At 44.4% G+C, this 15,469-nt stretch overlaps 1 long non-coding RNA gene across 1 annotated transcript; it reads right to left on the minus strand.

Annotated features, from left to right (window-relative positions):
- Positions 1 to 7,017: 7,017 nt before the first annotated feature.
- Positions 7,018 to 8,347, minus strand: LOC115941574 (uncharacterized). The gene is made up of 4 exons (XR_004076308.2): positions 8,185 to 8,347; positions 7,910 to 8,068; positions 7,520 to 7,563; positions 7,018 to 7,315 (listed from the first exon to the last, which is right to left on the minus strand). It is a non-coding gene; the product is annotated as an uncharacterized LOC115941574 (long non-coding RNA).
- Between the last annotated feature and the right edge of the window lie 7,122 nt (positions 8,348 to 15,469).

The following is a 15,469-nucleotide window of genomic DNA, read 5'->3' on the forward strand; positions in this document are numbered from 1 at the left end:
AATGGCTCCTGAAATAAGGAAAAAATAAATATCAGCCTCTCATTTCAGAAAACTATACATTGGGGGCACCTGGGTGGCTCAGTTGGTTAAGTGACTGCCTTCAGCTCAGGTCATGATCCTGGAGTCCCGGGATCGAGTCCCCACATCGGGCTCCCTGCTCAGTGGGGAGTCTGCTTCTCCCTCTGACCATCCCTCCTCTGATGTGCTCTCTCTCTCTCTCATATAAATAAATAAAAGGTTTAAAAAAAAAGAAAACTATACATTGAAATTATACTCTGATACCATTTTCTACCAGACTGGCAAAAATCTAGAAGTTTAACAACAAACTCCATTGGCACAGCTGTGAAGAAACAGTCTTTCTCAGACATAGCTGGTAGGAACCCCAAATAGTGCTATCCCTGGGGATGGGAATTTAGCAGTGTTTAACCGAATTATGTGTCTATCCTGTCATCAATCACATTCTAGGAATCTACCCTGAGGACATATGTCAACAATCATGCTAACATAATTTGTGACATTTGTAATAACAAAAGCTTGCTTATTAATGCAAGACAAGGAAATGAGATAAATAAACTTATGACATATCCATACAATATAATATTATAACATCATTTTTTAAAAATCGAGTGAAGGTCACTATGAGTTGAGATGAAGTAATTGTCAGTTACACTGTATGTATGTAGTAAGCTATCCCTCACATAAGAAACAAATGCAAATAAGAGGGCGCCTGCGTGGCTCAGTCGTTAAGCGTCTGCCTTCGGCTCAGGTCATGATCCCAGGGTCCTGGGATCGAGCCCCGCATCAGGCTCCCTGCTCTCCTGCTCTCGCTGTGTCTCTCTCTGTCACATAAATAAATAAAATCTTAAAAAAAAGAAACAAATGCAAATAAGAATATATATACATAATGAAGATGTAAGAAGGATAAATCAAAAATAAAATTGAAAAAAAAAAAGAAGAAGATAGCAGGAGGGGAAGACTGAAGGGGGGAAATCGGAGGGGGAGACGAACCATGAGAGACGATGGACTCTGAAAAACAAACTGAGGGTTCTAGAGGGGAGGGCGGTGGGAGGATGGGTTAGCCTGGTGATGGGTATTAAAGAAGGCGCATTCTGCATGGAGCACTGGGTGTTATACACAAACAATGAATCATGGAACACTACATCAAAAACTAATGATGTAATGTATGGTGATTAACATAACAATTAAAATTTAAATAAATAAATAAATAAAATTGTTACTTATAAGGGTTGGGTGGAAGTAGGATAAAGAGCATAGAGATGGGAAAAAAACCTGCTATAACTATAACCTTTTATATAATTTTGATTTTTCACCCCCTGCTTTATTGAGATATGATTGACACGTAACGTTGTGTAAGTTTAAGGTGTACAATGTGATGATTGGACACATGTATATGTTGTTATATGTTTCCCACAATAGCGTTAGTTAACACATCCTTTATTTCAAATAGTTACCATTTTGTTGTCATTGTTATAGTGAGAAAAGTAAAGCTCTACTCTGGTAACAACTTTCACGTATATGATAGTTTTGTGAACTACAGTCACCATGCTATATAGTGATCCCTGGAAGTTAAGTCATCTTTTATCTCCAAACTTAGTTATCTTATGGCTGAAAGTTTGTACTCTTTGGCTAACTCCCATTTCCCCCACCCCTCAGCCCTGGCAACCACCATTCTAATCTCTGTTTCCATGAGTTTGGATGTTTTCAGATTCCATACATAAGTGAGAGTGGACAGTATTTGTTTTTCTCTCTCTGGCTTATTCCAGTTAGCATGATGCCCTCAAGGTCCATTCATGTTATCACAAATGGCAAGATTTCCTTCTCTTTTAATGGCTGAATAATATTCCATTGCATATATGTACCACATTTTCTTCATCCATTCATCTTTCAGTGGACACTTGGGTTGTTTCCCTGTCTTGGCTGCAGTGAATAATGCTGTAGTGAATTTGGGAATGCTGATATCTTTTTGAGATAGTGATCCAATCTCCTTTGGATATATATCCTGACGTGAGATTGCTGGATCATGTGGTAGTTCTATTTTTAATTCTTTTAGGACCCCTCATACTGGGCTCCATAGTGGCTGCACCAATTTACGTTCCCACCCACAGAGCACAAGTGATCCCTCTGCTCTGCATCTTGCCAGCATTTGTTATCTCTTGTTTTTTTGATGATAGCCATTCTATCAGGCGTGAGGTGGTATCTGATTGTGTCTTTGATTTGCATCCCCATGATGATTAGTGATGTTGAGTACCTTTTCATGTACCTGTTGGCCATTTCTTTTCTTTTTTTAAAAATATTTTATTTATTTATTTGACAGAGAGAGAGAGCACAAGCAGAGGGAGAAGCAGGCAGAGGGAGAGGGAGAAACAGGCTCCCCATGGATCAGGGAGCCCGATGCGGGGCTCGATCCCAGGACCCCGGGATCATGACCTGAGCCGAAGGCAGATGCTCAACTGACTGAGCCACCCAGGTGCCCCCCTGTTGGCCATTTCTATATCTTCTTTGGAAAAATGTCTATTCAAGTTGTCTGGATTTTTTTTTCTGCTATTAACTTATAGGAATTCTTTATATATTTTGGATATTAATGCCCTTATCAGATATATGGTTTACAAATATTTTCTCCCATCCTGTAGGTTGCTTTTGTATTTTGTTGATTGTTGATTCTGCTGTGCAGAAGTGTTTTCGTTTGATGTAGTCCCACTTGTTGATTTTTGCTTTCGTGCTGTTGGTGTTGTATTCAAAAAATCATTGCCAAGACCAATGATTTTCCCTGTATTTTGTTCCAGTATTTTTAGTTTCAGGTCTTATGTTTAAGGTCCATTGCAAGCTAATTTTTGTGAGTGGTGCAGATTAGGGTCCAATTTCATTCTTTTGCATCTGGATATTCAGTTTTCCCAACACCATTTATTGAAAAGATTACCCTCTTCCCACTGAGTATTCTTGGCTGCCCTGTTAAACATTAGTCAACCATATATGCAAACATCCATTTCTGGGCTGTCATTCCATTGATTCATGTGTCCACCTTCATGCCAGTAATATGCTCTTTTTTTCTATGCTCAATGTGGGGCTCAAATTCATGGCCTTGAGATAAAGAGTTGCACATTCCAACGACTGAGCCAGCTAGGTGCCCTAGCAATATGCTCTTTTTATCCCTATGGCTTTGTAGAAGAGTCTGAAATCAGGAGGGGTGATGCTCCTAGCTTTGTTCTTTTTCAAGATTCTTTGATACTTTGGGATCTTTTGTGCTCCCATAGGAATCTTAGGATTGTTTGTTCCATCTCTGTGAAAAATGCCATTGGAATTTTGATAGACGTTGCATTGAATCTGTAAATGGCCTTGGGGAATATGGACATTTTAATAGTATTAACTCTTCCAACCCATGAACGCAGGATATCTTAATATTTATTTGTGTCTTCTTCAATCTCTTCCATCAGTGTCTTGAAGTTTGCAGTGTAGGATCTTTCACCTCCTTGGTCAAATTTATTTCAAGCCCTCTGCCCCTTATTCTTTACACTCCACATGCTTGTGCAGAGGCCACACATGTAGATGTCTTGTCACTCACTTCCTCCACCCAGCTACCAGACCAATGAAACTGGACATGAAGAAGAAGCACGTTCACTTATTCATTTTCTAATCAATAGGCATTTCCAGAGTGTTTACTGTATGCAAATCCTATCCTGGTTGCTAGGTATACACAGATCAATCAGGCCAAATCTGAACCCATAGAAGGTCCTGGTGGTAAAACCATGTCTTCATCAGGGAGCTTTGGAAGTTTTCGGGCTTAGTGGGGAAAGAGAATTCAGAGACCACATACACCAGGGCTTAGTCTGTGGAGAGAAAAGCAGGTCAGAGCTATAGCACTAGAACCAGCCAGATGGCCTCCAGGTCCACAGGCACCCCCCAGCCACCAGTCCCCAGCATCTCCTTAGGCTAGGCAGAGAGGGAGAATGGTGGCAGCAGAGTCAAATGAGCACTGCTCAGAGGTCAGGACCCCAAGTTCAAATCCTGACTTTTTTACTGCATCAGGGCCTTAGTTTTCCCATCTGTAAAATGTGGCCATTGGACTAATCCAAGTTGTTCTTTGTATTCTGGTGGTCCTATTGGGTTTGACCCTTGGTGTCAGGCTAGAATCCATTCGACCTGGGGAATAACCGTAGCAACAGCCCTCCATGTACAAGCGCTTTTCAGCGGACCAATTCCCTGGCTTGCACCACTGGTGCCTTGAAGGACATCATTACGCCCATTTGAATAGTGAAGAAAGTGAGTGTCGCCAAGTCTCAAGCGGGTACTGCCGCCGCCTGAGGCAATAAGCAAGGCCGAGGCAAAGCTGACATCCAAACCGAGGTCTCCTGAGCCCGGCAGCAGGGCTGCTCCTTGATGCTTCTCCCAGCTTCTCCCTCCTAGGGCGCAGCTCAGAGAGATCAGGCACGGAAGCCCTGGCATGGGAGACTCTCTCTCTGCCAAGGAGTGCAGAGGGTCGGTGGATTTAGGCCACAGTGGGGGAGGGGGATGTCCATCCAGGGGGTCCTATATCTGAGCCTTGTCCATCTTACCTTCCTCCAGGACCACGCACCGCTTCCTGCTCTTGCCCTTGTCCCGCTTTAGGCTGTGTCAGCCCAGAGTACCCTTTTTGCAAAAGTTTCGAGGGTTGAGCATCCTACACGTGCTTTTCACCACTGAAGACTTCCCAGGCTTCACCTGAACTGGAGAGAGCAGGTCCAGAGCCCAAGACCCTCCTGCTGTCCAGGACCCCAGCCCCGCCTGGCTGCCCAGCTCCATAGAAGCCACCCCCTCTCCCCTGTCCCCTACCCCCAGAGGCTGAAACATCTCATAAAGGAAGGCCTGATTCCTTTAAGCCAGTGGGCCCCCTGGGGGACTGACTGGTAGCTGAACCTCAGTCACTAGCCACTAATAAGATTTACAAAGTTGGCAGTGGCAGGGGCCTAGTTAGGCCTGGTCCCCAACCAGATTCAGAGGGAGCCCTGTAGCACCCCAAGACTCTCTGTCCTCTGTCTCAGCCTTTGCCCCTTCCTTGGAGGTAGGACCTTCTCCGCCAGGTTCAGAACATTTGTAGGACTCCTGCATCTTATTCAATAAGCATTGCTTCTTCACTGAGCATGACTGGTCATCCTGGCATGAACCTGAGGGCTGACCAACCTGCAGCCAGTTGGGGGGTTATAGGGGAGCAGGCTCTAGCTTTCTCTTCCTCTGAAGAGAGACAACATGGACAAGGAAGGAGTGCATGTGACAAATGCACAAAAGAGCTTCTTCTCAGGAAGTGAAGGAAGTCCCCAGAAGCCAAAAGGAAGGTGGTGGGGGGTGGGGGGGGGCAGTCATGACCCAGACACGGGCGAGGGGAGAGTGCCAGGGACAGCCTGATAGGTGGGCAATGAGAGTCACTGGCTCAGGAGGGTACGCATAGGGTTCACGTTCAGGCGTTCCTGGCCTGGGGAAAGATAGACATGCAGAACAAGGACCGACAGAAACAGAGAGAGGGAGAAAATAAAGACAAACATCTGGAAACATGATGAAAACTGAGTGTTAGAGACAGAAGGACAGGCAGACAGACAGACGGACAGACAGAGAGAGTAAGATACAGTAATAAAAAGTAAAATGAGTCAGAACTTCAAATATAACCAAATAGCTATCGAGAGGGAATGAGGTGAGGAGTAAGGGCACAAGGAGATGTAGAGCATGAGAGTGAGGTGAAGGACAACAGAGAGACAGAGGGAATATGGCGGACAGAGCTGTTTAGGCAAGGGCTGATTTCAGGTCATCCAGACACGCTCTCAGACGGAGTCCTCACAAAGAACCTGCCCAGTGTTTGTCTGAGTTCTCTTTCCCACCATGCCCAATGGAAGGACTTGATTGAACTCCTGCCTTAGGAAAGGAAGAGGAGGTCACCCCCAAGCTAGACAGGAGCCCTGCCATCTCTGACTTATTATTCAGAGACACAGGGGACTCCCGTGGTGGGTGATGTTCATTCAGGTGCTACCTGTCAGCATGGCTGACACTTTTTATATTGCCCTGTCTTCTGAGACTTCCTGCATCCTGCCCCCCTCCTCCACAGGCAGCTTGCCTCATGGCCTGATGGCTCTCCTTGTCTCCCAGACATTTCCCCCAATAAACCCTTGATCTAATCTCATCTTGACATCTGCTTTTCAGAGGTTCCAAAGAACACATGCATCTATTTGTTTGGGCTTGAATTATTCAGGCAGCGAAGGAAAAGAAAGTAAGGAGGTAGAAGAAATTTTGGAAGAGAGAGAATATGTTTTTCTCTGATACATATCATTATCGAATAAAGATGGTAATTATATTCCATGAGAAACATTAAAAAGAGTGAGGTCCCCATTTTGTTTAAATGACTATATTCAGCGTATACCTAAAATTTCAGCCCTTATGGCCATGTAAACTATGACGAAAAATATTCGGTGTCAACTTAAAACCTTCTAGGCAATAGTAGCTTCACAGAAATTTGTTTCAGATGTATGTGTCAAGGAAAAATGAATTTTTTTGAAGACCACTCTCCCAGACCTGAAATCCTGTGTGACCCCTATTCAAGACTGAGTCACACAGCAGAAGGTGAGAAAATACAAGGCTAAATAACACTTCATTATTAGGTAGATCAGGGTCTAAACACCCAAACTAAGATTCAAGGTAGCTAACCTGGGTCACAGCATTTCCTTTTCCTGATTGATGATGGGCCTAAATTTTAGACCCTAAAGTAGCTTAGAACTAAGGCATGACCTGCTCCATGTCCAGCCCTAAATTCCAGACCTGGCTTTCGATCTTCTAATCCAACAACTGGAAAGGCTGCGAGCAGCAGTACCAGAGACGATGTAGTGAAAATGCTTCTTCCTCCATCTCCAGGTAACGTGTGCACCTTTCATAGGATTCACACACAGAAGACAGGACTCAAAAATGCCCCTGGAATCTGACCAACAGAAAATCTGAGGGTCAGGAGACATTGAAAGAGAGAAATAAATCAGAATAAGAGAAGTGCAACAACCAACCAAAATTAAATGTGAAACAGTAACCTCAAACTCTAAAGGATCCCCCCAAAAGGCTGAAGACAGAGAAACGGGGGTGGGTGGATATCCAACAGTCTTAGATTTTCATGTAGTTTTAAATATATAACTTTATTTCTTTGTGTTGTTTTCATGTTAATAAGCATTAAACTCTTGATAAAAGAAAGTGTGGGCAGTGAGGAGAGAGCACAGAGGAACTGGGGATCAGTTATCCAAGTCTGAGCCTGTCCGATGGGTCTTCTCAGGTCTGGTTAAGAAGGGGTTTCTACCTGGGAAGAGAGGAGGGAATCAGAGATGTGGGAAGGTGCAAATGTGGGAGGGACACACACTGGGTCGCAAGACCCCCGTAGTCTGCATCCTGCTGGGTACTCTCCTCCCGGGAGCACTGGGATGCGCTGCCCAGGAATCAGGGACAGGGGACAGGGAATTCTAGGAAAGCCATCCTAAGGAATTAGAATCTTATCATCCCTTACCTGACAGTTTAAATGTGGAGAGGAAAGTGACTCATTATTACAAGCTGTAAGAAAAAAAACAACGGCAGTTGAAAATCGTCATAATAAAACTTCAGTAACGGTCGAGGGGCTTGCCGATAACCTTGTCCGAAGGGCCCGGTCACTCAGAAGAAAGGAGGGATGCCCATGACAGGAAATGGAACTGTGCCTTTTTGAGGAAGGGGTCTTGGGCCTCCCTCGCTACGGCCCGACCTGCGAACCAAATTTCAAGGCAGACCCCGGTGGTAAAGCTCTGCTGTCACAGATTTCTAAGAGCACTGCCAGTTCTGGCCTGCCTCCGGGACACCCTGTTCTTCTGGAACATTCCCGGGACACAGCCCAGGGCAGCAGAGCGGGGAGAGGGGCTCTCACCTCATTCCAAGCTGAGCCACGGCTCCATACACTGCTGCCTGCAGTTGTAGAAGCAACACTTCTTGTCCCCCTTGCAACCTCTGTCGCGCCAGCACAGAGGTAAGAGGACGAAAGGGCAGCCAAGTGAAAACTCTGGGCAATATCCAGGTTTCTTTACAACTGAGGAGAAACGCCACAGGGTGAGCTGGGGGCGCCGGAGCGTCGTGGCCAGCAGGCCCCCGGGACCGCTCCGAGGAAGGTTCCCCCACCCCAGCCACGCGCCCGGGGACACGCACCCTTCCGCGGCCTCTGCCGCCCGGGCCGCGCCGTGTGGAGGCCGAGGAGCAGGAGGAGGAGGATCGCGGTGAGTGCGGAGGGGCCGAGCAGCTTCATGGCGCGGCCGAGCGTGTGCGCAACATGCGGGGTGATTCTTGGCTTATATCCCCTCTGGCGGGTGCCCGCCGGCAGGGGGCGCTGTGGTTCCCGGGGGGGGGGGTCCCAGGTCCCAGGTGCCTCCCTCGGACCTGGAAAGAGCAGCCTTCCCGCCACCCCCCAGGAGAGGCCTGGCAGCAACCCCTCTTTTTCAGGGAGGGTCAGGGCTGGCCTGGCCCTTACTACTCGGTGCTTTACGGCGTGGATTTGGAGGCGGTAGGAGGGAACCGGCTTTCCCGGGGCGCTCCTTAGGTCTGACACACTCCGCTCTTCTCACTGTGTCTCCAGAACAATTGAAAGCAGCGGATTTCAGAAATGAGTACATTTGAAGAGCTTACTTTGAAACAGACACAGGCACAAAGACAAGGCAAGAAAACGAGCTATTAGCAAGATCGTATCTAGACTTAGGGAGAATATCAATGCGTTGGGCACCGGAGACAGAACTCGAAGTTGTATGAATGTTTTCTACCTTAACTCCTGTCTTTGTGCCTCCACGACTTTGTGAACACTTCATTTGCTGATCAGGTCTAACTGGAGGTCACTTTGGAACGTGAAACCCAGGCCCCAAGACCCTGCTAGCTCACCCTGCCCGCCCCTCCCACAAGGGTGCGTTGTTCCTGCTTGCCTAGTGGCAAAGAACATATCCATCCAAACAGATGTATGGATGCTCACAGGAGAATGGGTACCAGCTGTGGGAGGCAGAGAGCTGCTGAAAAGAGTCAGTTCCTGGAGCAGCAACTCTGTCCTGTTCCTTTCTTTCCAGCGCCATGTTGTAGCTACCTCCGGGCGTTTTTCCACTGTTCATCTTCCTTTCTAGCTCTAGCTTGGCCTGTTCTCTGTGAAGTTCAGTCCAAACTTAGAAAAAAAAAAAAAAGATCCTTTCCAATAGGTTTAACAGGGCAGTAACTTCAAGTGTCTGCACTTTTATTCTCAAGATTTTTGTTTGCAGTCCCACACGCCCACTCATGACCTTTCTATTTTCAAAGAAACTTGATATTCACTGCAGTTTTATGCTACTAAAATATGACAAAGATATGACATGCAAGGGAAGCTATATGCCAATCTTCCTATAAACGTAAGGCAAAAATCCTAAGCACAATATTAGCTAGTGAATTTTGTCATATATAAAAATGGTGATGCATCATGAACAAGTGGGGACTTATTTCAACCGTATATGATTGGTTTAACATTCAGAAGTCAGCCAGTGGATTAGTCCTTACTAAGAAATAAGAGGAAAATCATATGATCATCTCCACATCAGCAGTAGAATATGTAAAAAATTATTTATCCATTAATGATAAAAGAATATAATGGTATAGGATTAGAAGTTCACTTGGTTACTTTGATAGCAAAGCCTCTATAAAATCCCTACTGCAGAAGTAAGCATTTTCAGAATGGTGGAATAAGAGCTGCTCCTCCATAAGCAGAACGTGTTAGAATATGAACAAATGTTGTCAAAATCAACCTTTTCAGAACTTTGCAACTTACCAAAGGCGTGCAACAATCCATGAAGTGTTTATTCAAGAAGAACAATTGCATCTGGGCAAGAAGAGAGAGCTTCGTGGCAATCTGACTTGCCCCACTCGCATCCCTTTCTTCCTGGCTGGGAGGTAGCCTGGAGGCCAGCAGGCTTGCATTGTGGGGGGTGTGAAAACCAGCAGCATGGCACTCATTGAAGTACAGAGTGCATTTGATGCTACTCGAAAGTTCCATCACCAAAAAAAGGGTCCCTATTTGACCTGTCTGGCAACTTCATAAAAAGAGCCTGTTTTATTTCACCCAACTCAGAGCTTGCTCTTTGTGGTCAGTCCTCTCCTTGGGTCAATTTTTTGACAGTATGGCATCTTCAGACAGTGAGACCAATTGGAGCTAGTGAGAGGCTGACCAAAAAAAAAATAAAAAAGAACAAGTGGGGAAGGCCACACACACGTGTGGGGGTGTGTCTAGGCCTAGTGCTATGTACATGCTCTGCGGACAGGCCTGCTGTTCTATTTACATATTGGCCCCATCCTTCATCTTGATTAGGATTTTAGGGCTGATTACGATTGATGTCTTGTACTTGCTGTTTGGGTTGAATATAGTCGCTGTCTTGGGATCTATCTTGGTGTCCGCCTTGTTGTAGGTGAGGGAGTGGTTCTCTCCCTTGCTATTAGCCTGGCATGTCACTGCATATAGGCCACATCCTTGATCTTGATTAGGATAGGATGTGTCTGATTATGATCACTGTCATATACTTGCTTTAAAGTTAGGATATTATAACTGCCTTTGGAGCCAGCCTGGTGTCGGCCTTTTTATCCAGAAGAGTGTGGACCTTGTTCTCTGTTTGGAAATCTGTATGATCCATCTGGTGACTGATAATAAGAGTGTTTGGGCTCAGTTATCTCCAGGGTTCCCTTCCACCTCTCACCCCTCCCCATCTGCTCCTCACCAACTCATCGTGTTCCACAAAGGGCTGTGACTTGGGTTGCAGAAGAATTAGTTCCCATCAGGAAGAAGAATATGTGCCTGAATAGCACCCAGAAAACCCTTAAAAATCATTCTCCTTGACAGCTTTTCCCCGAGCCCACCTCCTACACTCACCACTGAGGCCCATCATAGCTACTTGCTTCTCAAAAATGAGGAGCAGAGAAAGGACAAAGATATTGGACTTCATCTTGCCAGGAAATCCGTGGCTAGAGCTGAATTGAGTTTCTCACATATGCCTTCCTTGACTCTGTGTACCGGGGTTGGCTGAAGTCACAAAAGGCACTGTCCTTTCTTAGCTTATCGATAAATGCCAACTTCCACAGTCCGGCTCAATAGGGGACATTGTTAGAGTCCCCAGGAACTGCACAGAGACACCATGTCAGAGGCCTTTGTTTTCCCCTAAAGCTCCAGCAGATCTTTATCAATACTCATAGGTCATCACGCTAAGCCTTCATTATTTACAGAAGCAATTCAGTACAGAGAGAAGAGACTTACTTCAGGTTATGAAACTAATTCTTCCGTGATGCCATCATTTAAATACTCCATCACAAATATAACTCTGTACTTCTTGTTTCAAAATGGGCTTGAGTTAACATTCTATTTTACCTGAGAAGGAATAGTCATAGAGGTAGAAAGACACTGAAGACAATGCAACTTCATGGAAGCCAAGTAAAGAAGGTTTCAAGAAGCAAACAGTGTGCACCAGTTACGAAACTGGCTGTGAGGTTCATCATGATAAAGACTGACATGTGGAGGCACCTGGGTGGCTCAGCCAGTTAAGTGTCTGCCTTCAGCTCAGGTCATGATCCCAGGATCCTGGGATCAAGCCTTGAGTCAGGCTCCCTAATCAGCAGGGAGCCTGCTTCTCCCTCTCCCTCTGCCTTTCCCCCGACTTCTCTCTCTCTCCCCCTCCCTCTCTTAAATAAATAAATAAAATCTTAAAAAAAAAAAAAGACTGACATATGCCCAAAGCTTTACTGTCTTCAGCTGCTGCTACTAACTTTAATTACAGAAGATTAATTAATAGTTGCTATGTTCAGTTGTCAGTTGGAGAATAGAGAACAGAAGTAGTGTTTTCAAGAAGTCTGAATTTGCAATGGAGTGGGAGTCTGGGCCATACCTGTGGGCAAGGTGAGCCCCAGAGATATTTTCAAAGGATGGGAGGAATTTAACATGTTTTCATGGTGATGGGAATGAGTGTTGGATAAAGAAGTAAGAGTGTTGGTTTCCTTATTGGGGTCTTTTCAGTAAATCTACCTAAACAACAAAATTAATTTTTTAACAAAAAATTTCCTGTGTAAATAGTAAACAGCTACAGCCCAATAGTCTGTGAGGAATATTTGCCACCATCAATGAATTTATTAATATATTGACAGAAGATGCAAAGAGAATATTTCAAACTTATCTAGAGAAGTGCAGTTTCCTGAAAATGTGAGAATGTCCTGAATAGTCCAAAGAACATTCCTTTACTTTGACCCATGAAAATTGGCTTGTGGGCAGACCACAGGACCAGTGGAGCATCCCAGTAGTGACCTTATATGCATTCAGAACACCATGGAGGGTGGTTCTGGAGGAAGGATAGCTTGAAAACGTATTTCCAATCACTCTATACTAAAATCCTGATCTACCTGCAGGGAATGCCATCTGTAAGAGAAAAGGGAAAGACCAACCAATTTTTTATGTAAAGAACATAGATTAAAAATTACTAAGTTGTCAGACATAAGGCATGTGAGCTACACGGTTTCACTGAGCCACTCTGAGCTCCTACCAAGGTTATGTGTGTGCCCCAAGCATGGTAATATCAAAAGCTGAGGGGCAATATTTCCCTAGGGCAGAAACCTGAGCAGATTAAGTTGAAATGTTCCTGAACTATAATTGCCTACAGTGCCTACTGTGCCCTAATTACCTATGCACTTCTTCCCACCATTGCCTCAAGAAAATACCAGAAAACACTCTATTCCAAGCTGACTACTAGAAGAAAAGATCTGACAGTATTAATCCTACTTGTGGATCAAAGAACAAAACCTTTGTCTAATCCTGTGTGCAGAAGGTACAGATAAAACTAGTGGGTGAAGATTTGCAAAAACAACCAGACAATTGCAAGCCAAAAATAGCACAAGATAGTGATACTCATATTAGAATAGAATTCAGTGAAATTTGGGGGGAAAAGACATTTCAAAATTAAAAAGGAATGTATTGATAAAAATGGAAGAAGCAATCTGTGCTTTCAAAAGCAGAAAAATGGTATGATTGGTGAATAAATCCTTGGTATGATATCTTGATAGGGGGAGGAAAAGCTCCTCCTGGAAAAATCAAGAAAAGGTTTGGAAAATATTAACATGTATAAAATTTCACATGAGAATGGGAAAATAATATGCTCAAAGACTAAAAGGGGGAATTTTACAGTGTTTTGCAATTCAAAGCAAAATTACTTGACAACATAGAAAATGTAACAGAATTAATTACCTTGTTGCTTTAAGAATAGAGAGAGAACCCAAACTATACAAATATCATGAAAGAAGTATAGAAAATTGTCTATCTCTCTCTTTTTAAAAAAAGATTCTATTTATTTATTTGACAGAGAGAGCACAAGCAGGGGGAGCGGCAGGCAGAGGGAGAGGGAGAAGCAGGCTCACAGAGCAGGGAGCCTGATGCAGGGCTCAATCCCAGGACCCTGGGATCATGACCTGAGTGGAAGGCAGAAGCTGAATGAGCCAACCGGGCGCCCCTAACTATCTCTTGCCTTAGCTCCACAAAGACTAGGCTCAGATGATTTAATATAGAGCAATAAGATGAGAAAAATCATGGTAGAAATTTCCTACAGAAACTTCCTTAAGACTGTGGAAGAAGAAATGATGGGGAGAAAGTACAAGCCCCACATTAACACATACAGGAGCAGGATGGGTGACAGGGACATTCGCCAGTGTGATAATTTGGATCAGCTAGTACAGCAAAGTCCACTCCTCTCTATCACTTGTATTTGGAGTAGTGTTCATCTCTAAGAGTCTTATACCCAGCAAAACTACCCAGCAAAAGTGAAGGAGAAATTAAGACACTCCCAGAAAAACAAAAACTGAAGGATTTTGTCATTACTAGACATAACCTACAAGAAATGCTAAATGGAGTCCTTGAGGAGAACTGAAAGAACCACTACATAGTAATTCCAAACCATAAAAGGAAATAAAGAATAATAGTAAAGGTAAATATTTCATCCACATTCCTTGTTACAGCTGCATAGCACTTCACTGTACACATGTACCACCTTAATCCAATCACTCTCCTTCCCATGTGTGGGCATTTAGGTTTTTTCCAATATTTAGCTCTTACAAACAATGCTGCAATTGATGCATGTGCTTTAATTCCACACTTTGGCTTATATTATTCTATTGGTCTGGAATTGCTACCAGAAATGTAGCAATTGCTACTGAAAAGTATAACCTATACTTTCATTCAGAGTCAGGCCAAGCCAGTGTGTCCATAGTCGTCTTTGAAAGACTCCTAAATCCTCTTGCCTTGGTCTACATCCTATGGAAAGAAAAATGACTTTAAATCAGAACAGATAATTCCCATTCTCAGCTCTGCTTCTGACTCCCAAACAGTTTTCCCATCTGTAAGATGGAGGCAGTTTTCTGAGTCTGTCAACAGGGATTTCAACTCCAAACTCAATGTAAGGTTGTGGCTCAAGGCATCTGTTACAAGCTGCAAAGAACCTGACTCCTGGGGACAGACACACACGGATGGCTAGAACAGAGCTTGCAAGGTCCTGGAAAATGGCTCAAGCATGCCTGAGCTTATAGTGACATTTGTTGCTCTACCCCTGGGGTGTGCAAAGACCCTGGAGAGATGGTATCCAGTTCCTTGTCTCAGCAACAACTAGTGGGTACTGGGGAACTCTGGGTGTCTGGTGGAGTGTGGTGTCAAACAATGACTTATTTTCTAGTTTCTTTACTCACAAGCCACACTGAACACTATCTCTAATACAGCTCCATAGAAGTAGCTCAGGGATTTTGTCCAGGGTAAGAGGCAGTCTGTAACAACAGAGACCTCTGAAGCTCTCCCTCTAAAAATGGACTTTATTTGGAACAGAGCATGGAAAAGTTCAAGCCTATAGGCGCTCTTTAAAACAATGGAGATTTTGGTGGTAATCAATTAAGAGGAAGCCGGCAGCTCCATGAGAGCAAAAAGCTCAGCTACAAGCCAACTAGTTTACTAATTTACAACTAGTAATTCCCAGAAAGATTCACTGAAAAAGACAACTAAGGAGAACCCTCCTAGGGTGGGAACAAACCTCAAGGACTACTTCTGCAAAGGGGCTCAAATAATTAGATAAAACTGCAAAACAATTTCTGCCACAGGGAATGTTTGGAAAAAAAATAGAACGATCAACTGACAATTTCGTGGAGCCTACAAGCTGGGTGTGATGCTGACAGCCACACAGCTTAACAGACAGCCATGGAGACTGATGATAATCTTCCTAAAGGAACACTGAGGCTGAGACATGGGAAAGGACTTAGGCTTCTTGGAAATTTCCAGTATTTGAGTGTTTTTAGTATTTGGAGGGATCCAGTGTTCTGTTTTTGCCCTCACCCTGAGGACACTGGGCAGTGCCTGGAGACATTTAGTCTGGTAGAGGCCAGGAATGCTGCCAAACATCCTACAATGCATAAGAAAGCCCTGATCCCC

Source organism: Leptonychotes weddellii, chromosome 10 (genome assembly GCF_054177405.1).
Source record: "Leptonychotes weddellii isolate Sample4059 chromosome 10, ASM5417740v2, whole genome shotgun sequence".
NCBI lineage: Eukaryota > Metazoa > Chordata > Mammalia > Carnivora > Phocidae > Leptonychotes > Leptonychotes weddellii.